Consider the following 24,025-nt stretch of genomic DNA (forward strand, 5'->3'; position numbering starts at 1 on the left):
CTACATGTACTGCAAACGGTTTTTCGCAATTCATAGTGACTTGGTAATCATTTTTTCCCTAGTTACCCATTTGTTTTTTTATTTTTATTTTTTTTAAGTTCTAAAATTTATCAACCCATCCTAGAATAACACCCTCAACAACCCCGTCATTCGCTTCGAATGCAAATATTTCCTCTACCTCCTGAGGCAACACCTAGTCGTCGAAAGAATAAAAAGGCCCAAATTACCAAAGCTGGTACTTCAAAATCTTCCCCTTCCAAAACTACAACTGAAATCAATCAACCAAAATCATCACATCCCATAAGTATTGATCCTAAAATCACATCTTTACCAGCTGGTGAGTCCAACGCAGTCGAAACTGAAAACGTTGAAAATTTACTACCTGCGGTCATTAAACCTAAATTTCTCGATTCATATACATTAAAACTTGAGGTTATACAACTTGAGGAGCCTTAGTTAACTTAACCTATTACTTTAGGGCCTTCTCTTTCTCTTCCTCGACCTTCGACCCAACCACAACCTGTATATTTCGGTCCCAACAGAGAACAACTTCCACCTGGTCTTTTGAGTGTTGAGGAAATTACTAAAGAGTCTCAATCTTCATCTCCTATCCATTTAAGAGGGACTCCTCTTTATCAATCTCATCCTTTTCATACTCTTCACACTCCAATACAATTTACTTCACTTTGCACTCCTCATTTCAACTCACCTTTGACTTTCCCTTGGGAAACTTCTTTGGAAAGTTTAACCATGGCTGAGTCAACAACAGTTTCTCAACCCGTATCTGCTATCATGAGTGAGGCAACCAAAGTTGTAGCTACTTCCGTGTTTATAACTTCACAAGAAACCCATTTGTATGGTGGTTTTTCAGTGCCACCTGGCTACCAGTCATTATTTGGAACCTTTTATGGTGCGTCGACCAGTCCATGAACTTTTGCCTTGTCATCTTCATTTGGAATTTTATTTGGTGACGAGCACCTCACCATATCTTCCACCTATTGTGCCCCATCCTTCTTTGGAGAAAAAATAAGGTTCATCTATTAGTGGATTGCGACATCTATAATAGCCTACTCCATCCTATATTAGGTACTCTCCTCCTAAGGTTGAGTTTCCTTGATATACTCCTTATCCCCCACTAGGGGGGAAACTTGTTGTTGCCATGTCTCCTAATTAAATGTCACAAATGTGTGCTCAATTTTATTCAAGTCCTCTATTCCTATGAATCAGTGTTGACCATGTTGGACCCACCAACATTCAGGGAATCTCCCTTATATGAAGTCCCAATTATACCTCACACCATTTGGTGTAGGAGTCCCATCTAGAATACGGCCAGTTTTTGATGCAATGGGTACTAATTATATGCCTTGGCTGCAATTATGCATAGAGTGATGTACAGTGACTTTGGTGAGAACAAGTGTGTGACCCTGCAAAGATTCAAGTGTGATGCATGAAGGTTCTACCATGTGGAAGGGAAAATAATTGAGCCCCTTAAAATCATGTAATAGTATGCAGCTTGAAAGGAACACACGAGCATAATGACATCACAAAATAATATGTGAAATAGTTCACAAGTTAACAATGATGAATTAATATAACAACACACATTCAATAGGATTCAAACCAATGCAAAACAAATAGTTCATAAGCATAAGTGTAAGTTAAATAACATGCATTTCAAACATAAAAAGAATAGTCCTACTACATTTACAACATATGCATGAAAACATGTTAGCTTTGAGTTTTTATTAAGTGAAAATTCCAATCATACATACACCATTGATAGACCACTAGCCCCAATAGCGAAACGTGAAGTCAACATCACCTGATCCTCCAAAGAGACACACTTCCTCTACACTACAGATAAGCCAAAGCTCTCACACACTCCCAAGCTCCTGAATCTAAGCCTAAACCTAGCCAAAAGCTTGGCTCCAAAAATCCCATTACATGATTTATGAGATTTTATTTATAGAAAGAGGGGGTGAACCTTCAACTCCCCTTTGTGAGTTTTGGACTACCCCTTGACTCTCCAACTTCTTTACTCATTACATTACATCATGAATCTTCACATTCCAATATTGACACTTGGAATTCCACTTACAATTTAATTACAAATGATATTACAATTTACACTCGTACTCATATAAGACAAATAGGGTGGAGCCAACTAGACATCCTAATAAGATAAAACACTATCATACTTGAGATTGGGAGAAATCAATCTCAACAACTTCCAATTGATGTTTTTTTAGTCACATAGTAGTACCATGCTTGGTACTGTGTGATGGTGTCTAGATGCAAGCAAACTCTAGCCTCCATGATATCTAGGTACAATGATTTGGAACCATTTTCTACTTCCTTCTTAAGAATGATCAACATTGTTTGCACTTGGATGGGGCCACCAATGTAGTTGTGAATGTTCTCTCTATTTACCTCCAAGTCCTCCTTGGTGGAAATTTGTCCCAGCTGCTCCAAGTATTCCTCTATCTCCTTTTTGACTTGGTTCCTAGGTTTCGCTTCAGTGAGTGAGCCAATTGATGGGATCTTGTGGGTCTTCACCAAGAAATCCAACTTGTTCTAAATTTGTGCATACGAGGCCTGAATGTTACCAATCAATGAGGCGAGCTATTTTTTGTTCTAGATCAACAAACACACTCTTTCTTTCTCCATCTTTGACTGTGGCTTCATTTTATTACCTAATTCAAGCGATACCCTTTCATATCACATTGTCCATTCATGCATGAAAATGATTGTAGCTTGCGCATTTCTAAGAGTTTTTACAAAGTCTTTACATTGTTGTTGCAAACCATGCAGGCAGAAAACTTCCTTATGCATGGTAACAAGCTCCTCATAGAGATTTTGCATGGTCTCTCCAAGTGTTGATACTTCACTAAGTATTGTTGCCCTCATTTCCTCTAGATGGACCTGTGCGGAAGCTGCATTCTGAGCTATTGCTCGGATTTTTTCAACCTCTTGCCTGACAGCCTGCAATTTCTTTACCAATTTCTTATTCTCAACCATTAGAAACTAAGTGTTTAACTTTTTTGCACCTACGATGGCCAAGTTGGTTGAGGAAATGTGTTATAGACATTTTTGGGCACTGCAACCCCAATCATAAATGTCAATAAACCAAGGGTTCTTTAGTCCCTAAAAGTGTTGTTCCGACCCCTAAAAGAACAAGGTCAACTTATTACATCTTATCCAAGAAGTTCTCCATGAAAAACTACTCAGAACTGGTCAAAACTGGACCATTTCACTTGCTCCATAGGAAAAGTGCGTTGCATCCCACCTGAATACACACAGTAGGTGTGATGCATGTCAAAAATCCCTTCTATGGGGTGCAATGGGTTAGAAGGGACAAATGGCAAGGTCAATCCACAAGGTGGAGAAGCATGGAATCTTCCAGAAACTTCTCATGTGACACTTGCCTCTCTGAATTCAACCAGGGATGAGTAAGAGATCATCAATCTCGAAGTGGAATCAAGAACTATCAGAGAGAAGACACTAATCAAATCTCAAAAGCTAACTCACCCCCCTTGCAAATATCTATATATGGATCCCTCATCCCAGAGATCCAGGGGCTGGAATTTTGTATCTTGTAAGGAAGTGTTGCTGGTTTCTTTGTGCAATATCATAGTGTTGGATGATCTAAGATTTTCATGAGGTGAAGAAGGGCTTCTTGCCGAGAGGATGATGCTGGGTCAGAACAATTGGTTGTAATTCTCTTGGCTCTTTCTTGATTATCAATAAAGCTATTCAAGTTTTCCTCCACATGTTTGTATGATTAATGTTTTATGCATTTGTGTGGTCAATGTACATCTGATCCTATATTGTTTATGATAATAGATCTATGTTCTTGGATAGTATTATGCTGCTTTGATTCTACAAGTGCCCTGTGAAGTTGGGTAGACAAGGAAGCGAGTAGCAAAAGATCTATCAGAAGGGAGAGGAATCACACAAGGAACCAAGCACAAGACAGAGGTTGGTCTCCTTTATTCTTCTCTCATCTATTTCTCATAAAGGAAAACGAAAGTGGTTTTAGTTTGTTTGTTTCTAAGGTAGCTACCAGCCTTAGTGGGATTAGCAGCTCTGCATAGACACTATTCCGATAACAAAATGGCGACTCCACTGGGGAGCATGCACCTCGATTTGCGTTATTATGTTGGGGGCATGCAAAATTATCACGAGCAGTGTTACCGCAGGGTTCAAGCTCGTTAAAAAATAAACCTGCCTCGAGAAGTTTTAACGCGGACTTCAAGCTCGTTAAAAAATAACCATAAGCAATGAGCAAGTGTTTCCCCCAGCGTTTAAGCTCATTTTAAAATAAAAAATGAAACAATTTCCGGTAAATAACCATCCTGAATGTATTACTTCAGCCTTTGAAGCCTTGGTCGTGTTCTCATCATCACCTCCACTCTATATTGGCCAATCATTCACCTCCACTTGATTGTTTACCCCTTTTGAGGAACAGCTGTGAAGAGTGATCTTGTTAGCCATCCTTGTGACACTGCCGTGATTGGAAAATTCCAAACCTTACCTGGAATCAGCTGCTACCCGAATCTATCACTCGTTCCTTAAAAAACGAGTCTCCTTTAAGGTCTTTTCAACTGACTCATAAAATATGAAAAGATTTCCGAGCCATTGGCCTCTCCAACTCGTTAAAGTGACCGGAAGTGCTATCCCTCCTTTAGATTTTAATCTTTTTGGACCTGAGGGATTATTACACAAAAAGATCGAGCACTTGTCTTGTTCTGCTCGTTAAAATTACCGAAAATTCATCCCTTTCGTATTATTTTATACTTTTTCGGACTTAAGGGATTAGATGACGAAAAAGGATTTTTGGAGTTTCCTTTACGTTCTTTTTCAGACTCTCTAAAATTGAAGAGGACCGAGTTATCTTTGTCGTTAAACTCGTTAAAACCTAATAGCGACAAACTTGTACATAAAAGACAAGAACGAGTTTCACTATCGCTAGGCTCGTTAAAACATAGCGATGGGTTTGCCCGAAGGGCAAATTATAGAACAAGCATATGTTATCCTCCTCAAGCTTGACAAAAATAAAGAGGTACTGGTCAGCAATGACTAGGGAAAAAAATGGGAGGAAAACTTGAAGAAACTTTGTTGGTAGCAAGTCGCTCTTGAACATGACACTTTCACTCTGCATCCGAGTCGGGTTGGGTTGTTCCATTCACTGGTCACATCACCATGGTTCCATCACACCATCCACATTTGGGGTTAATGCTACCAATCCATCATGTCAGTGTCGCCGATATGTTCAAGAGAAGTCACTCAAAGAATTCACCTGTGTCTCACCCACTATAATACATTTTCACTCCATTCTTTCATGACCGCCACCCTGAATCGTATATCACCAGATTGTTTTCACCTCCATTAAAATCATTTGCTCCGTTCTGTGTCATTGATGTGGGATTCACTAAGGCCCTCCTATGACAGATCGCTTCTTGTCGACATCAACTCATTATCCAAGAAGTTGATCTAGGAACAACCCTTTCAGTACTTTGAAGCTTGCATGCCTCAATGGCAAGTTTCTCACTTCCGACGACAGGTTTACATCAATGGCCTTCGACCGAAAGATTTTGCGTGGTGTTCGACGCCAAGTCCCTTATTCACACCACGTGAATTGTACTGCAGTACCTTGAGGATCATTATCATTATAGGTGATTCCTCTCGCGCCTGTTAACAGCTTACATCATTGGCTGGTAATCAGGCGATGTCTTTCCATGTTCGACTCCAGAACATCTCTCACATGGATCGACTTGTACGTTGATTACACAAATGCATAAACCAGTCCACCCTGTTTCGAATATTCCCACTATACCTGCTACGGTGACTGCATCGCAAGTACAAGCGCTACCTGTTGTATGTCAACCCCAAGTTTCTCAGGTTGCAATACAATGGCTTCTTGTCTCAATGACTCAATCGCAACCTCAGGTTAGTGCCTCCCTATCTGGAGCGACTCATGCTCAAACAAGTACTATGACTCCTCATCTTGGTCAATCACCCAGTATTGGACAACAACAAATGGTCCAACAACCAGGGTTGGTTCAATCTCAACAACCGCAATTCCAGCAATCATATCAAGGACCTAAGCAACAAGTCTTTGTAAGTAATGGGCAACTGCATTTCCAAAGCGGTTATCATCAACCATTCTACAATGGTTATGCCCATCAACCTTATCAAAGTTACCAACATCAAATACTTTATGCTGGTATGAAAAGACCCACTGCTTAGGCGATTCCATCTTATCCTGGGTATGCTTCGCCTAACCTGAATCAATAGTTTCCCTTTGTAGCAACTCTAGAATTACCAGATCTAAACCGGCTGACGAATGATCCAATTGCTTACGCCCCTTGGTGGCCGGCGATTCTGCATAAACTTCCGTCAGATATTCCTAAATTTAATGGAAATTTGGGTGAAGACCCGTCGAATCATGTGATGACCTTTCATCTATGGTGTTCATCTAATACTCTAAAAAATGATTCGATTAGGCTTCGCCTTTTTTAGCGAACGTTAACTGGTTTAGCAGCAAAATGGTATATCGAATTGCCTAGATCTTCATTCGATAACTTCAGCACCCTAGCCACAACCTTGTTAACGCATTTTCAGTTACCAATAAGGTACGAAACAGGAAGAGAGCTTCTTACCAATTTCAAACAGACAACGGCCACTCACATATCTGATCATATTCATGAGTGGCGACATCGTCGTAGAATGGTAAAAACATACATTCCTAATCAGGTTTTAGCTGAATGGTTTATTAATTCATTATTACCTTCCATTACAGAAGATGTGGCAAAGGGAGGAGTCATCACTGAAGAGCAAGTTATTGCTCGTGCGCAATATTTAGACTTGATTTATACTCAGTCTGGCATGCTCTACGATAAAATCCCTAACGCTCCCAGACCGGAATTTTCCGTTCCTCCTCCTCCTAAATCGAACAATGACTCTCATGCCGGCGATGGCGTGATTGGTACTACAAACACGAAATCAACAAAGGCTACATCTAAAAAGGCCCGTAAGATTTCTAGTCAAAATGCAAATGAGGAACTTCTTGCCTCGGAAGTAAATGTCGTGTCGACCAACAAGGGCAAACAACTGAAGCAACCAGGGGGCAAGAAGAAAAAGAAAGGGAGAAAAAAGAAGCAGGATGAGTCATCTCCTGAAAAACCTTCTGCAAACCCTTCTAGGCAAAGGAAACCCCTGTGGGGTGTCAGATATGCGATGAGGATCATCAGACGAGAGATTGTCCACATAATGCGGAAGTTAAGAAACTCTTTAAGAGTTCAAAAACCTCAGCGGTATTGACTGATCCGTTTCCAAACCCGGGAACCAAATTGGTTGCTAATCAAAATGCTTCCCGATCCTAAGTGCTTATGTTGTCTATCTCAAAGTAGAAAAATGATGATTTGATAAGGAATAAAGATTACGAGAATCCACAGCTGTCGAATAACAAGGCTAATGAACAACCTAGTAGTTAGACAACAACTTTGACTGAAGTTGTGCCACCCATCATTCCTGAACCAATAATAAAGCCGCCAAAGGGAGTAGTACACAAATCGACATTTAATCCTCGTGCCAAAGTAGCACAGAATTATAATATAGTAGAGGACCTGGCCCAATCGCCGTCCGCAATGTCGACACTTGAGGTACCGCAAAATTGCCTCTCCCAAAAGCAGGATCCATTATCAGTAATAGGTGGGATTGACCCAACAGATTCCAATCTTGTATCCTTTAATCACAAAGGATATGACCCTCATTTCCCAGCTCAACTAGCTTTCCTTATTCAAGTGGAAGCCCTCAACAAAACTGTTCATCGAACAATTATTGATGAGGGGGCTTCTACATGTATTATGTCGATGAGTTGCTGGAAAAATTTAGGCTCACCACCCTTTTCGCAATCATCAACAATGTTAAAAGCATTTGATGGACGATCATACACTCCATACGGGATTTTAAGTAACTTGCAAGTTGAACTAGGGGGCAAAACAGTAGAAATTGATGTTGAAGTAATCGACGGAAACCTCGATTACAACATCCTACTGGGAAGGCCCTGGATATATGCCATGGCTGCAGTTGTGTCGACCTACTTCAGGAAGATTGCACTTCCCTTTCAAGGAGGAATTACAATCATCGACCAACAAATATTTCTCCCCAACAGTTCACAAGTTATGGGAAGCATTCCAATGATCCATGGAAGCAATCATTCACTTCAAAATATCGGAGTAGATCTCCTAAAAGACCCTACCTTAATGGGTACTTTTTCCCTACCACCTCCGAGTAATCTGGCGGAAGTGGCCACAGTGGAAACCTGCAATATGAAATCTTCTATATCTAATGGATTCGGAAGATTCCTAAACATTTTGTTAGCATGGATCATCGGCATTTTAGAAATATTGTAGCAATCAATTTTCTTGGCCTGGGGGGAAAACCCAAATCAATGCTCATCGAGTGTTTGTATAGATAGGTCTAAGAAATATGGTACCTCTTCAGATCCTTGGTCACATGTACATTCTACAGAAAAAGGAATCATTCAGTCAATGATGTTAGGAGAGGCACCATGGGAAGATTACCACCATCATTCCCATCTTCCGGATTACCACGAAGATTATTCCAGTGACCTTAATCATCCTTCAGTTTTTGATTTTCTATCAAATATTGTAAATACGGTGGATTATGAGGATAGTTCTTTTACTGTGTCAACCTCATTAAAAAATGAAACAATTCCCTTTCCAAATCGAGTCTTTGATTATGGTCTCATAAAATCCAAGTCGAGATTTTCAAAGATCTCGGAGGTAAACCTTCATTCCAACCACCATGTTGAGTGCAATGAAGCTTGGGGGGCATGCACCTTGATTTGCGTTATTATGTTGGGGGCATGCAAACTTATCACGAGCAGTGTTACCACATGGTTCAAGCTCATTAAAAAATAAACCCGCCTCGAGCAATTTTAACGCGGACTTTAACCTCGTTAAAAAATAAACATAAGCAATGAGCAAGTGTTTCCCCCAGTGTTTAAGCTCATTTTAAAATAAAAAATGAACCAATTTCCTGTAAATAACCATCGTGAATGTATTACTTCAGCCTTTGAAGCCTTGGTCGTGTTCTCATCATCACCTCCACTCTGTATTGGCCGATCATTCACCTCCACTTGATTGTTTACCCCTTTTGAGGAACAGCTGCGAAGAGTGATATTGTTAGCCATCCTTGTGACACTGCCATGATTAGAAAATTCCAAACCTTACCTGGAATTAGCTGCTACCCGAATCTATCACTCGTTCCTCAAAAAATGAGTCTCCTTTAAGCTCTTTTCAACTGGCTCGTAAAATATGAAAAGATTGTCGAGCCATTGGCATCTCCAGCTCATTAAAGTGACCGGAAGTGCTATCCCTCCTTTAGATTTTAATCTTTTTGGACCTGAGGGATTATTACACAAAAATATCGAGCGCCTTCAGCTCATTAAAATTACCGAAAATTCATCCCTTTCGTATTATTTTATACTTTTTCGGACTTAAGGGATTAGATGACGAAAAAGGATTTTTGGAGTTTCCTTTACGTTCTTTTTCAGACTCTCTAAAATTGAAAAGGATCGAGTTATCTTTGTCATTAAAGTCGTTAAAACCTAATAGTGACAAACTTGTCCATAACAGGCAAGAACGAGTTTCACTATCGCTAGGCTCGTTAAAACATAGCGATGGGTTTGCCCGAAGGGAAAATTATAGAACAAGCATATGTTATCCTCCTCAAGCTTGACAAAAATAAAGAGGTACTGGTCAGCAATGACTGGGGAAAAAATTGGGAGGAAAACTTGAAGAAACTTTGTTGGTAACAAGTCGCTCTTGAACATGACACTTTCACTCAGCATCTGAGTCGGGTTGGGTTGTTCCATTCACTAGTCACATCACCATGGTTCCATCGCACCATCCACATTTGGGGTTAATGCTACCAATCCATCATGTCAGTGTCGCCGATATGTTCAAGAGAAGTCGCTTAGAGAATTCACCTGTGTCTCACCCACTATAATACATTTTCGCTCCATTCTTTCATGACCGCCACCCTGACCGTATATCACCAGATTGTTTTCACCTCCATTAAAATCATTTGCTCCGTTCCGTGTCATTGATGTGGGATTCACTAAGGCCCTCCTATGACAGATCGCTTCTTGTCAACATCAACTCATTATCCAAGAAGTCGATCTAGGAACAACCCTTTCAGTACTTTGAAGCTTGCATGCCTCAATGGCAAGTTTCTCACTTCCGGCAACAGGTTTACATCAATGGCCTTCAACCGAAATATTTTGCCTGGTGTTTGACGCCAAGTCCCTTATTCACACCACGTGAATTGTACTACAATACCTTGAGGATCATTATCATTATCGGTGATTCCTCTCGCGCCTGTTAACATCTTACATCATTGGCTGGTAATCAGGCGATGTCTTTCCATGTTCCACTCCATAACATCTCTCAAATGGATCGACTTGTACGTTGAGTGAAGATCGAATGAGATTGAAGACCCCGGATCTAGTTTCATCCATCCGGACTGCGATATATATTCAGGAAAATAAAGACATCAAATGTACATCATTGCTGCACAGATAATCATCCAATTTAAGGGATGATGGCTCTACCAGAATCATCAGTCTACACTCAGACGATTGTCTGTCTCATGTACATGAAAAATGAATTTATAAAGCTGAGCATGGGAATGCCCGCCTCAGCTAGATCATGAAAATATTATGAAGATAATGTATTGTATTGTATCTTATTACAGGTCTCCTTCCAGCTTGAAAGAACTTTAGATCCTCATGATAAAGCATTTCACCCGACATCGACAAACTAACGCCCTCATGCTTTAGGGGGCAACTGTTATAGACACTTTTGGGCACTACAACCTCAATCATAAATGTCAATAAACCAAGGGCTCTTTAGTCCCTAAAAGTGTTGTTCTGACTCCTAAAAGAACAAGGTCAACTGATTACATCTTCTCCCAGAAGTTCTCCATGAAAAACTACTCAGAACTGGTCAAAACTGGACCATTTCACCTGCTCCATAGGCAAAGTGCGTTGCATCCCACCTAAATACACACAGTAGGTGTGATACATGTCAAAAATCCCTTCTATGGGGTGCGATGGGTGAGAAGGGACAAATGGCAGGGTCAATCCGCAAGGTGGAGAAGCATGGAATCTTCCAGAAACTTCTCCTGTGACACTTGCCTCTCTGAATTCGACCAGGGATGAGTAAGAGATCATCAATCTCGAAGTGGAATCAAGAACTATCAGAGGGAAGACACTAATCAAATCTCAAAAGCTGACTCACCCCCCTTGCAAACATCTATATATGGATCCCTCATCCCAGAGATCCAGGGGCTGGAATTTTGTATCTTGTAAGGAAGTGCTGCTGGTTTCTTGGTGCAATATCATAGTGTTGGGTGATCTAAGCTTTTCATGAGGTGAAGAAGGGCTTCTTGCCGAGAGGATGATGCTGGGTCAGAACAATTGGTTGTAATTTTCTTGGCTCTTTCTTGATTATCAATAAAGCTATTCAAGTTTTCCTCCACATGTTTGTATGATTAATGTTTTATGCATTTGTGTGGTCAATGTACATCTGATCCTATATTGTTTATGATAATAGATCTATGTTCTTGGATAGTATTATGCTGCTTTGATTCTACAAGTGCCCTATGAAGCTGGGTAGACAAGGAAGTGAGTAGCAAAATATCTATCAGAAGGGAGAGGAATCACACAAGGAACCAAGTGCAAGACAGAGGTTGGTCTCCTTTATTCTTATCTCATCTATTTCTCATAAAGGAAAACGAAAGTGGTTTTAGTTTGTTTTTTTCTAAGGTAGCTACCAGCCTTAGTGGGATTAGCAGCTCTGCATAGACACTATTCCCGGTAACAAAATGGCTTTGGGATCTCTCCTGGTGTCAGCCATAATCACCCTTTCTCTAATAAATTTAGGAGATGTGATATCATCCAGAAAATGGTTGTACAATCTTCTTATGAATTTTATCATATGATAGATTGTACGTGTCCATAATAAAATCATCGTCAAGAGGAACAACTTCCCCTTCCTTTCCTGGAGCTAACTCTGCTACCGGAGGTGGTGGAGATTGAATAGTGACCTGTTATGTGCTAGGAATCAGGTCAACATCTTCATTCTAGGGATCTGGTTCCATCTCTGTGTCATTGATCTCTATGAACTCTTCAATATGTTGAGAAAGATCCTGATCCTACAGCTTTCCGCCCTCCCCCTCTGTTGGTTGGTTCTTTTCTTTCTCATCAACTTGTTTCCGCATTGTTTCTTCTGATATTGTGTGTTGCATCTTCTTCTTCCTGCTTCTGCTTCTACTTCTCTTCTTATTATTTCTTTTTATTTTATTCCTCTAATCTCCTCTACTCTTCCCTCTTATTTCATTCCACTCTATGCATCCTCAGTTTCCTCTTTCCCTTTTTTGCTAAAGTCACTTTCATAAGAGTTGGATCCGCTTTCATCTTACGGCTCATTCTCCCCCTCGACTATAAGCAACCTTTCACTTTCCCTTACCCTGCATGGGGTTTCTCCCTTCTATTGGCACTGCTTTTGGAGTAGCTTCCTTTTGTGGATTCACCTATGAAGTTCCTACAAAACTAACCAGTTCGCAGGTCTTGGGGGAATTATAGCAATATTCCATGGATCCTCCTCTTGCCAATTAAATGTCCCACTAAGTCATTGAAAGTGAATTATCACACAATGGTTCTTGCAAATACCATAGGGATCATACAGATTTAAGTGTTGAGTACCGAATGCAAACTTCTCTATTTCCTTTCCTTTGGTATCTGTGAATTTTAGGTTCTTTATCTCGTACAATATGATTTTCATAGGAAGAGTTGGCCAAGGTGCTTTCTTCTTCCTATGCAACGTTGTTGACAACCCTGTGGCGAGATGATACGAGACTTCTTACGTGACAAGATTATCGGTGGCATACCTTGGCAAAAGATGTGCCAGATTCTCTCCATCAAACACTCTAAAAAAGGTGTCATCCAATGAGGTAAAGTATTCTACAATCTCTGATATTTCCTCCATTGTCACAGATGACATGCAAGCTGGTTCTTCCTCAAAGATAATTTTGAATAGTGGAATGAGGAAGTGGTCACTTTGCTTCTCCATAACTCCTTAATGGCTGCAATCCAAGAGGGGCTTGCAATGGATGTACACAGTAGGGTTTCAAGGTGTCCAAGCTTAGTTCATGCCAGGGAATGTGTTATGTGCATAGATTGCATCCACTAAATATGCAGACATATAGAATCTCGCTTGCCCACCCTTTAGAGGATTCAGGGCGTTACCTACATGGATATTTAACTATCGATCCAACAAGTCTGGCCAATTGAGTGGCTTCCCTTCTTTCACAACCTAGTTCAAAAAGATTTCCCGACCTTCCAGAAAGGTCTTTGTGCTCTACTAACTATAGATTCTACAAGCTAAGATGATCAACAATTGATAGGCCCTCCTGAGAGACCTTGTCTTATACGTGTTGGTGGGTGTCTGTTGAAACTTTGATGGATCCTTCACCCATCTGTTAACAACATCTTTCGTGCCCAAATAGATATTGGTGGCATAAAAGAGTGAATCCATGAGTATTTCTAGCTCAAGAAAATGGTAGATACGCTGGTAATCTACTGCCATAAAAGTAGCAAGCCTCCATCCAATGGTACTGCTCAAAGTCATGGCCTTCACATTAATATGTGAGACAATCCAACTAATGACATATGCACATGGGAAGGGTGGATATATGCATGAAAAATTGTGTAGCCCTTATATTTGAACATTAATGTACACATTTCGATCCTTTAGATCCGTTGCGAAATCCTTTGCTAAAAAAACTTCATTCACTTTCTGCCATGTAAGATTTGATTCCTTTTCCACATACAGTTGAGTGTCTGAATATACTGGAAATTTTACTGGCATTTTCTCAATTGCTTCCCCAATACTACTTTCAATGGTATCTTTTGAAGCATCTCTCTTAGGTGTCATGGTAAAAGTGATTGCTAGAGAGAAGTGCTCAACAATTTTGGTATATGTGGGACAGAAAAGGCGCTCATGGTAAGAAAATATTATCTTTTGTGAATCTACCTTCAAAGCAAGATCAGGTAGCAAACCGGTGCATTGATTAGAGATATTGCGAAATTTTTATGAGAAAGTGAGGGAGACTGGATGTGGGAGCTGTGCATTGCATAGTCCCAATATCCAGTGTGCATCATGAGGCTTGAGAATGCACAATTCACAGTCCACCCTGGGTAGTGGCTGGGAGAGACTGCGCATTGCGTAGTCTTAGTGGCCAAGGTGGCAGATTGAGCCTTGGAATTGCGCAATGCACAGTTGGGCTAGCCTGTACTGCACATTACACAGTCTAAGGGGACAAGGCTCAGCTTGAGCTCCTAGATTGTGCAATGCCTAGCTGGGCAAGGTGAAAATTGGCCAAGGGAAAGTGCAAATATTCCCAGTGAAAGTGTGGGAAACAAGCATATCTGAAAGATAATGAAATTTAAAACATAGATTTAACTAATTGTGGATAGATCAATGTGAATCAATTGTGTAAATTTAACAAACATAAGGAAAAACACATATGTGAGTAGAGTCATCGAAACGGTGATCGCCAGTGTGCAAAAGCAAGAAAATCACTGTGACACTTATGAAAGGAAAATGATAAACTGTAACAACACTTCTACAAGCTAATATAATTTAAAATTCTAGCAACCATGAAGAGAAACAATCAAAACAACACTCATAGAAGCGAAACGAAAAAAAAAAAAGCAAAAAAAGATGACAAAAGCAAAACTCACCCGTAAAAGCGACAAAAACTCCACCAAAGGTTCCTTGATCTCCTCAGGAATGCTAGAGCTCTAATATTGAATGTAAAAATTATCTCTAGATGCATCTATGAAATAGATTTCAGCAGAATGGGGTATATGACGCGCGTGCCTAAAATCAAGGAAAAAAGTGACACTTGGCAGAAATTTCTAAAAATAGGGACTGTGCCACCTTCAAAGAACTAATGATGAATCCCTATTTTCTAGGGATTTCTTTTTTTCTTTTTCTTTTATGCTTTTTCGAGAAAATTTCCATGCACACTGCTAAGGAAGATTGCACAATTCTGGGGAACTGGGCAACTTCCCAACTCAATGCATTTCGCAGTTTCTGAGCTCAAGGAGTGGATTGCGCAGTTTCTGAGCTTAGTGCTAGGTTTCCATCCATAACTACACAGTTCTCAAGCTCAAGTCTGAGTTACCTATCAAGATTCTGCAATTTCCATCATCAAGGCTAGCTTGCCCTCATGGATTGCGAAGTTTCTTAAGGCAAGCCCAGAAATGCTAAAAGATCAAGTCAGAAGGATGATTATGACCCAAAAGGATCATTAAAGTATGAAAACAAGAAAACACAAGCACAAATAAAAAGAATGAGTCTTGATCAAATCATGACTACTTGATGACAGTCAAAGGTAAGCTCATGTAGACAGAAAGGAAGGCTCCAGAATCAAAGCATGGGCAATTTTTTTTAGGGTGGTTGTCGTCGCTACAACATGTGCCCCAACCTTCTTTGCAGCAGAAATATGGTTCATTTATTAGTGGATTGGGACATCTACAACAACCTACTCCATCCTATACTTGGTACTCTCCTCCTGGGGAGGGATTTTCCTCCATATACTCCTTATCCCCCGGTAGGGGGGAAACATGTTGTTGCCATGTCTCCATTTCCTAATGAAATGACACAAATGGGTGATCAATCTTATTCGAGTCCTCTATTCCTGAAATGGCTTCTTGGAATCCTATGTTTCTTGTTAAACTTGGTTTGGTTTTGAATCAACTTCCCACATCACAACCTGCCTTGGTCACACCCCAGGTTCCCACTTGCCAACCTATTCAATATATGCCTCAACCTACCCAAGTTTTATCTCAAGTAATTCAACTTGTCCAGGTTGTATCTCAAACACAACCTATTCCACTGGTATTTGGGATCTCTCAAATCCCACCTACCCAACCTCTTCAGGGTGTATTACAAACCCCACCACTTGGTCATTCTATACCTCAGATGCAAGTGAATCAACCTGTATATGGTATGGCCCAAGTACCAACCAGTCAACCCAATGTAGGGATGATGCAAAATCCCTCTAGGAAACCATTCCAAAGTATCCCACAAATGCTTGTTGGTCAAACTACTATTCTGCAAATGCCTTATCAAGGCCAACATATTCAAACACAACCATTCCAACCTTTTCAAGGTTATCAAGGAACTGGACCATCTGGCTATGCTTATCCTGGTTATCAAAATCTTCCTTATCCTAGAATGAAAATTTTGGTTGCTCAACCCATTTCGTCATACCTAGGATATCCTCCACCAGACTCTAATAGGAAATTTCCATTCGTGGCAACCCTTGAAATACCAAATTTAACCTGGCTAACGAGTGACCCTATTTGTCATTTTCCTTGGTGGCCAGCCATTCCTACCAAATTGTCGAGCGATATTCAAAAATTCAATGGAAATCCTAGAGAAGACCCATCTACTCATGTTATGACATATCATTTATGGTGTTCATCTAACTCCTTAAATGATGATTCAATTTGTTTACAACTTTTCTAGAGGACTCTTACTGGTACAAAAACTAAGTGGTATGTTGAATTTCCATGAGCTTTGTTTTACAATTTCAATGCCTTTTCAACTATGTTTTTGACCCATTTTCAATTACCTATCCGATATGAAACTATAACTGAACTTTTGACCTCTTTGAAACAATCTGACTCCACTCATATCTCTGATCATATTCATGAGTGGAGGCATCAACGTCGGTTGGTAAAAACTTTCATTCTTGATCAGTTATTGGCTGAATGGTTTATCAAATCCTTATTACCATTGTAACAGCCCTGGGTTAAAAGTTCATGTAATAAGGTTAATAAAGGAAAAATAATACCAAGGTCATGGGACACTTATTCCAAGCTGAATGTTGGGCAAAACATCCTAGTGGATATTCATTTGGTTTATTTATGGCTAAGGAAATTGGAAAACGCATTGGAAAAGACAAAGAGGCATTAATTGGAATTTTATTTATGAAGACAAAGGAAAATATGAGAAAAGGTATATGAAAGGTCAGAGGTTTTCATGAGAGTCAAATTGAAGGAAAAATAGACAAAAGTGAAGAAAAGAGAGACCTCAATAATAAAAAGGATTATGAGGATCAGTTCATAACCTTTTGTCGATTTTGTTTTGGAATTGGTTTCATAGAGGAGAAGAAAACCAAGAGGACAAAGTAATTAACCAAGCAAAGGAAAGAAAGGACAAGAAAGCAAATGAAAGGAAGGATCAAGCAAGAAAGAGTTGGATCAAGTGGCTTTAGTTGGAATATTTGCAGGTAACAGGTTGCATGTATGATTTCCTAACTGGTTTTGGCATGCATGGTACATGAAATTGTGTATTGGGTTCATTTGTTCTCATTGGCACGGGTTTTTGCATGTTTTACAGTGGTTTCAACCTTGCCTTTCCATTTCTTGATAGCCATGGTGTGATTGGAATCATTCTTGGTTGAGCCTTGGATTGCCGAAAGGTTTTGGATCTGGGTGAGGTGGTATTAGGAAAATCCCAAGGGTTGGGGGTGGAGATGGTTTTCTATAGGAATCCCTCAACAGGTGGGTGGAGATAGGATAATTTCTCAAGGGATGGTGAAGGAATTCTGAGGCACCCAAGATTGGCTTGATTTTGTGATATTAGGACCGATTTAGGTGAGATAACGATAGTGTGAGGGTGTAGGTGGTTTAACCTCTGGATTCCATTGATTGTTTATGTATTGAATTATCCCATGAGATCCCACATTCATGGTTGGAATATGTCACGGGGGTGATTGGTTGTGATCCAGGTGGCTCCAAAGACACACACAGGACAAAGAGGGCTTGTGGAAGCTTAAAAATCAAAGTGATTGGAATACTTTCGAACCAGGACCAGAGTATAGATCTTGTTGTCTTGATCACAATGGTGTGAACGGTTCATCAATCCGAGCTCGTATGAGGGAGAATGAGCTAGTCAAAGTTTTGGTCAAAGTTGGGTTGTGGGCCAGGTTTAAGTGTCCTACAATTTGATCGACCTCAGGGCATGAAACCTAGGTCCTAAAAGCAAGCAAATTTGTTTGATCATTAATTTGTCTAATATCCCCTATATTAGACAAATTTGAAAAATGTGTTTGTTGTATATATATATATATATATATATATATATATATATATATATATATATTGGGGTGGCGGGCCACCAACCCCGCCACCCCCCCAACAACCAAAAAATTATATAAAATCAAAATTTTAATTATGGGTCGATGCGCCATGACCCTTGCCGACCCTCCATCAACCATCAAATAACAAATCGTTTAATTAAAAAGGGGTGGGCGGGCCACCTCCAATGGACCCGGCCCACACCCCAACAACCCTAATGACATGGCCATATAATAAATGAACCATGGGTAGAGGGGTTCGAACCCGCCCAGCTGGAATGGCTGATCCACCACTTAGGCGCCCACACAACATCAACAACCCTTGTGGCATATGCCAACCAAAAACCAATGCAAAACATCAATACACGTTTCAAACATAATTCTAACCATTTGTAAGAAATCATAACCGCACCTCTATTTAAAAAGGATAGTTATGGTTAATGCACCAAGTTTGGCATGGGTGGGATTTGATCCCCCGAGCCCATGCTTTTTATTTCTGATTTTTACCATTAGGCCAACGACCTGTTCCTTGGTTTATCCACCCAATGTAAACTACTTAAGCTCAGTTCATTTCCATAGTGGGGAGGGGGAGAACGAAAGTGCCAAACGGAGGAATGGAACCCTGTTATGCAAAGTAGAATGGAGGCCAAAGAGAGTGCGGAAACCGAGGTGAATTTTTTTTAATTGTTTTGTAGTTGGAACCATGATTGAGCCAAATTTTCAGGAGGGCGAAATTTTTCCAGTCCAAATTGGATAAATTTTATGTCTATCTTACACTTCTCAGTGACATGAACTTGATGGTTGTTATAGATCCATTTGGGCACATCACTCCCATCATCCAGATAAGTGTTTTAGGACTCATCAAACCCTAATTTCAGTTGCTACATGTCCTAAACAAGTCAATAGTTTGAATGCCTCCTTCCCTGATAGTTTCATGGCTTGAAGACATCTTGAAATGACTCCTTAAAGGACCAGCATAGGTAGGCCCATGTAAGGGTGCTCTGCAGAGCACTTAGGCCCATGCAAGGGTGCTCTGCAGAGCACTTAGGCCCACTTTGACCTGTGTTAGGTGAGATTGAGCGAAATTTGCATAGGGTTCTAGGAATATTCCTTGGTTCTAGATCATTCTAGAAGGATCCCACCTCTTATCCCCTCCTATGAGCTCGAAATTGGATAAGCTAAGGATCCATTAACCTCCTATCCTCGCATCCCTTCCTCCATGGAAACTCACTCTAAGTATGGAAGGCCATTCAATACCCCAATTTTTGACATAACCTCCTTCATCCTCCTATAAATTGAACACTCATCTAAGTGATCAAGGGCTGGACTTTGATGATTGTAAGGAGATAATGTTAGCTTGAGATTTGAGACTATTGTAAGTGTCGTTATGCTACCGGAATGTCATGCTTATGATGTGATGTGGATGGAACCAAAGCTGGAGGAGTGACTTCGAATTAGACTTGATGGTTGTAATTCCTTCTTCTATTCAATGAAGTATTTGAACCTTTTCCCATATGCTTATCTTGTTATATGATTCTTATATGTGTGAATGTATTTGATTCCATTTACTTGTATTCAATAGATCTTTTGCTTTGATTGGTTCTTTGTCTTCTGTTGATGTTTACAAGTAGTTCTCAAGCGTGTTAAGTATGGGAAGGAGCGACAAGATCGATAAAAACGAGACAAGAGGAAAGCAAAACTACAAGTAGGTATTCTCATCCTCTTTGTCTTATGTATTGCTTATAGGAAAAGGCTAAAGTGCTTTAAATTGTTGTTCTAGATATGGCTACTTATCTAGGGAATTAGTATTTATCCATAGATACCAAATTCTCCAAAACAAATTGGCAACCATACTAGGGAGCGATCATCGTTCCAAGTAGCTTATCCACATCCCAGGACACTCTAGCAGACCTTACCACATTTCATTGATTGTATTTCAGCCTTGTTGAAATGAATTTTGGTAAAAAACTGAGGTTAGATGACTCTTGAGTGGCCTCTCAAGAATCAGTGCAGGCTTGGTCAGGGGATAGTGCTCTGCAGAGCACCCTTGAGTGAGAGACAATGCTCTGCAGCATAGTTAGACCCTCTTTGACCTGCGTTGATCCACCTTAGGGAAAATTTTCACCTTTGGATTGGGTTTTTTCTCCAAATTTCCTTATGCTTATGCTTGCTGAAAGATAAATGATTGTAGTATGTCTTTGAAATCAACCTGTATTTCCTCTTTCCAGCCCTACTTTGACTTGATTGATTAATGTTTCTTAAATGTTTTCTTTGTCATTATTAATCCATAGTCAAAGTTAGATTATAGTCGATTAATTTGTTCGAAAGAAAGTGTCGTAAGAGTCTTCTTTTCCTTTGATATAGAACTATAATGTTACAGATCCATTTGGGCACATCACTCCCATCATCCATATAAGTGTTTTAGGGCTCATCAAACCCTAATTTCAGTTGCTACATGTCCTAAACAAGTCAACACTTTGAATGCCTCCTTCCCTGACAATTTCATGGCTTGAAGACATCCTGAAATGACTCCTTGAAGGACCAGTGCAAGTAGGCCCATGTAAGGGTGCTCTGCAGAGCACTTAGGCCCATGCAAGGGTGCTCTGCAAAGCACTTAGGCCCACTTTGACTTGCGTTGGGCGAGATTGAGCAAAATTTTCATAGGGTTCTGGGAATATTCCTTGGTTCTAGATCATTCTAGAAGGATCCCACCTCTTATCCCCTCTTATGAGCTCGAAATTGGATAGGCTAAGGATCCATTAACCTCCTATCATCTCATCCCTTCCTCCATGGAAACTCACTCTAAGTATGGAAGGCCATTCAATACCCCATTTATGACATAACCTCCTTCATCCTCCTATAAATTGAACACTCATCTAAGTTATCAAGGGCTATACTTTGATGATTGTAAGGAGATAATGTTAGTTTGAGATTTGAGACTACTGTAAGTGTCGTTATGTTTTTGGAATGTCATGTTTATGATGTGATGTGGATGGAACCAAAGCTGGAGGAGTGACTTCGAATTAGACTTGATGGTTGTAATTACTTCTTCTATTCAATAAAGTGTTTGAACCCTTTTCCCATATGCTTATCTTGTTATATGATGCTTATATGAGTGAATGTATCTGATTCAATTTACTTGTATTCAATAGATCTTTTGCTTTGATCGGTTCTTTGTCTTCTGTTGATGTTTACAAGTACTTCTCAAGCATGTTAAGTACGGGAAGGAGCAACAAGATCGATACAACAAAGACAAGAGGAAACTAAAACTACAAGTAGGTATTCTCATCCTCTTTGTCTTATATATTGCTTATAGGAAAAGGCTAAAGTGCTTTAAATTGTTGTTCTAGATATGGTTACTTATCTAGGGAATTAGTATTTATCCATGGATACTAAATTCTCCAAAAAAATGGCAAAGTCAGCGTTTTGATCTGAGCAGTAGATCTTCAGACGACTCGGAGGAGGGAATATTTGAGGAATCTAGGGGGGATCTAAAACATCCTTGTAGCCCCAGATTCTCACTTTATCAGAACTTAAAATTTTGACAGTCGATTTTACACTATTCGACGCCACAAATCGGATGGTGTAATCAGATTTTCTATTTGAGCATTCTATTTTTTGACCACTTTTCAAAGTGGAGTGCAGGTGTCAGCATTTGATGTGCGAGTAGTCATTTCCATGAGATTTGACGCTGCGAGATTGATGGTACGTCCAGCTTTAGCAGTTTGACATCCTTTTCTTCATATGGCCCCAGGATGTGAGTTATATGCAGTGCGTTCATGTACTTAGTTTTTCTATGAGATGCATTGTGTTGGATAGATCCCTGTTTGATGTTTGATGTGGGATCTTGTTTTCTTACTTGTTTCATGATTCCTGCTTGATGTGACGTGGAATCATCTGTGTGATTTACTTGTTGTCATGATTCGTCATGTTTTATTTGAGATCCCTTTGTTGTCATGTTGATGGGATACTCATGTTGTCGCCATGTATGCCTGAATTGAGATCCCTTTGATGCCATGTTGGCAGGATACTCATTATTTTCATATGTGAAGTTATGTCATACTGATAGGAGTCCTTTTTGAATGAGAGTTCCTGTAGTGGAACATCTCTTGGAGCAACTCCTGCATGAGGGCATTTTCCTTGTATGATAGCGATGTCACCACCTATGTACATCATCACTCTTTCCAGCACTTGATGCAGCGGCCTACACCATCTTGACATCGGGCCCGGAGAAGTAGTCCCTCCTAGACGTACTCTGTTATCAACGTCTTGAGTTTTATGTTGTTGATTCTTGTCATATTCCTTTTTTGTTACAACATGCATTTATGTTCCTTTATGCTATTTTAAATGCAATTCTAATCACATCACGAAAGTAAAAGATCTTGGTTAAAATCTGGGAGTTGAGTCAACTCAGATCAAGTTCGGTATCATAGCGATCTTTGCATGGATGTGAATTGCAAGCATGAACAATGGAACATGCAGCAACAGGGGATGAAAAAGCGATGTACGAAACCATGCTCAAAATTTCCCGAAGGGTGGAAATAATGTATGAAGCTCTACAAAAAGAGACAGAGGAAAAGGAGCAATTGTAGCTTCAGTTGCGATCCATGAAAGAGGCCCTGGCCAAGGCATTGTCAACCCCATCAAAGTAGAAGAGTTACCCCGTCATGCAGGACTTGGGTATGTCAGGAAGGAAGTTGGGGAATGAGCCAAGATAGACAGTGAACCACCAACAACAGATGATGAGCAATCCTCATCAGTTCTTTCCAACTCGACAGGGAAGGTAAAATAGGTTGATTTCCTTTCAGTTTTGTCTTCACATAGTATGATTTATGTTGGAGATGTGGAGATGCCAATTGTAGGGACAAACGTCAAGCTCCTTACCAGGACGAGGCACGAGGAGGAAAAAAAACTTGGTGTTAATAACCAAGGCATAACTCAACCATTGGAGGTTAAGCAAGGATCTCGATTTGGAGGCTTGGGATACTCCGAAGGAGAATGCTCGAAGGTGTCAGATTCTTCCGAGACAACGTCGAAATCATCAAGGAAAGAGAATGATGGGAACACATCCCCATAATCCCATGGCAGGGCCCATTGCAGGGAGAGAGCTGAGGCAAGCTCTTATCACCATAATGACACCAGAGATGGCAACGATAGGTATAACAGTTTTGATATTTGAATGGTCATTTCGGTTATAATCATGTTGTTAATGATGAACGTAAAACATCGCATCGAAAAACATGTACCTTTTCTGGATTACATAACCATACATTTTCTAAGTGTTGGAAAAGAATAGTAGCACACAAAAGGATGAGGCATGAAAGACCCTCTCAATAGCAGGTAAAGAAACATTTTAAGAATATCTGGAGGAAGAAGACCTATTGCAGTCATTGCGACAGAAGTGGCCATCAAAGAGCCATATGTTGGAGGCTCCATCCAGAGCATCGAGTTAAAGACAAAGTGATGGTGCATGAACCAGATGAAACGGTTGTTCGACAAGAAAAAACACTACAGCGGGGTGACCCATTCACATTGATAAGTGAAAATGGTTTCTAAATATGTTAGCTTGTCATGGTCATGCTTTTGTAAATCATTTATTTCATTTTAAGATGTAAAAGTGATGATGTGTTTTCCATCACTTGTTGAAGCAACAATGATGTCTGGTATTATTTTGTGTTGCATTTTACACTCTGAAAGTGATGTTGTGTTTCCATCACTTGTCAAAGAAAAACTAGGGTTTGGCCTTATCTTTGTAAATCATGTGTTGCAGTGATGATGT

The sequence above is a fragment of the Pinus tabuliformis genome, chromosome 7 (assembly GCF_031772625.1).
Source record: "Pinus tabuliformis cultivar Carrire ecotype Pingquan chromosome 7, CPIR1, whole genome shotgun sequence".
NCBI classification, from domain to species: domain Eukaryota; kingdom Viridiplantae; phylum Streptophyta; class Pinopsida; order Pinales; family Pinaceae; genus Pinus; species Pinus tabuliformis.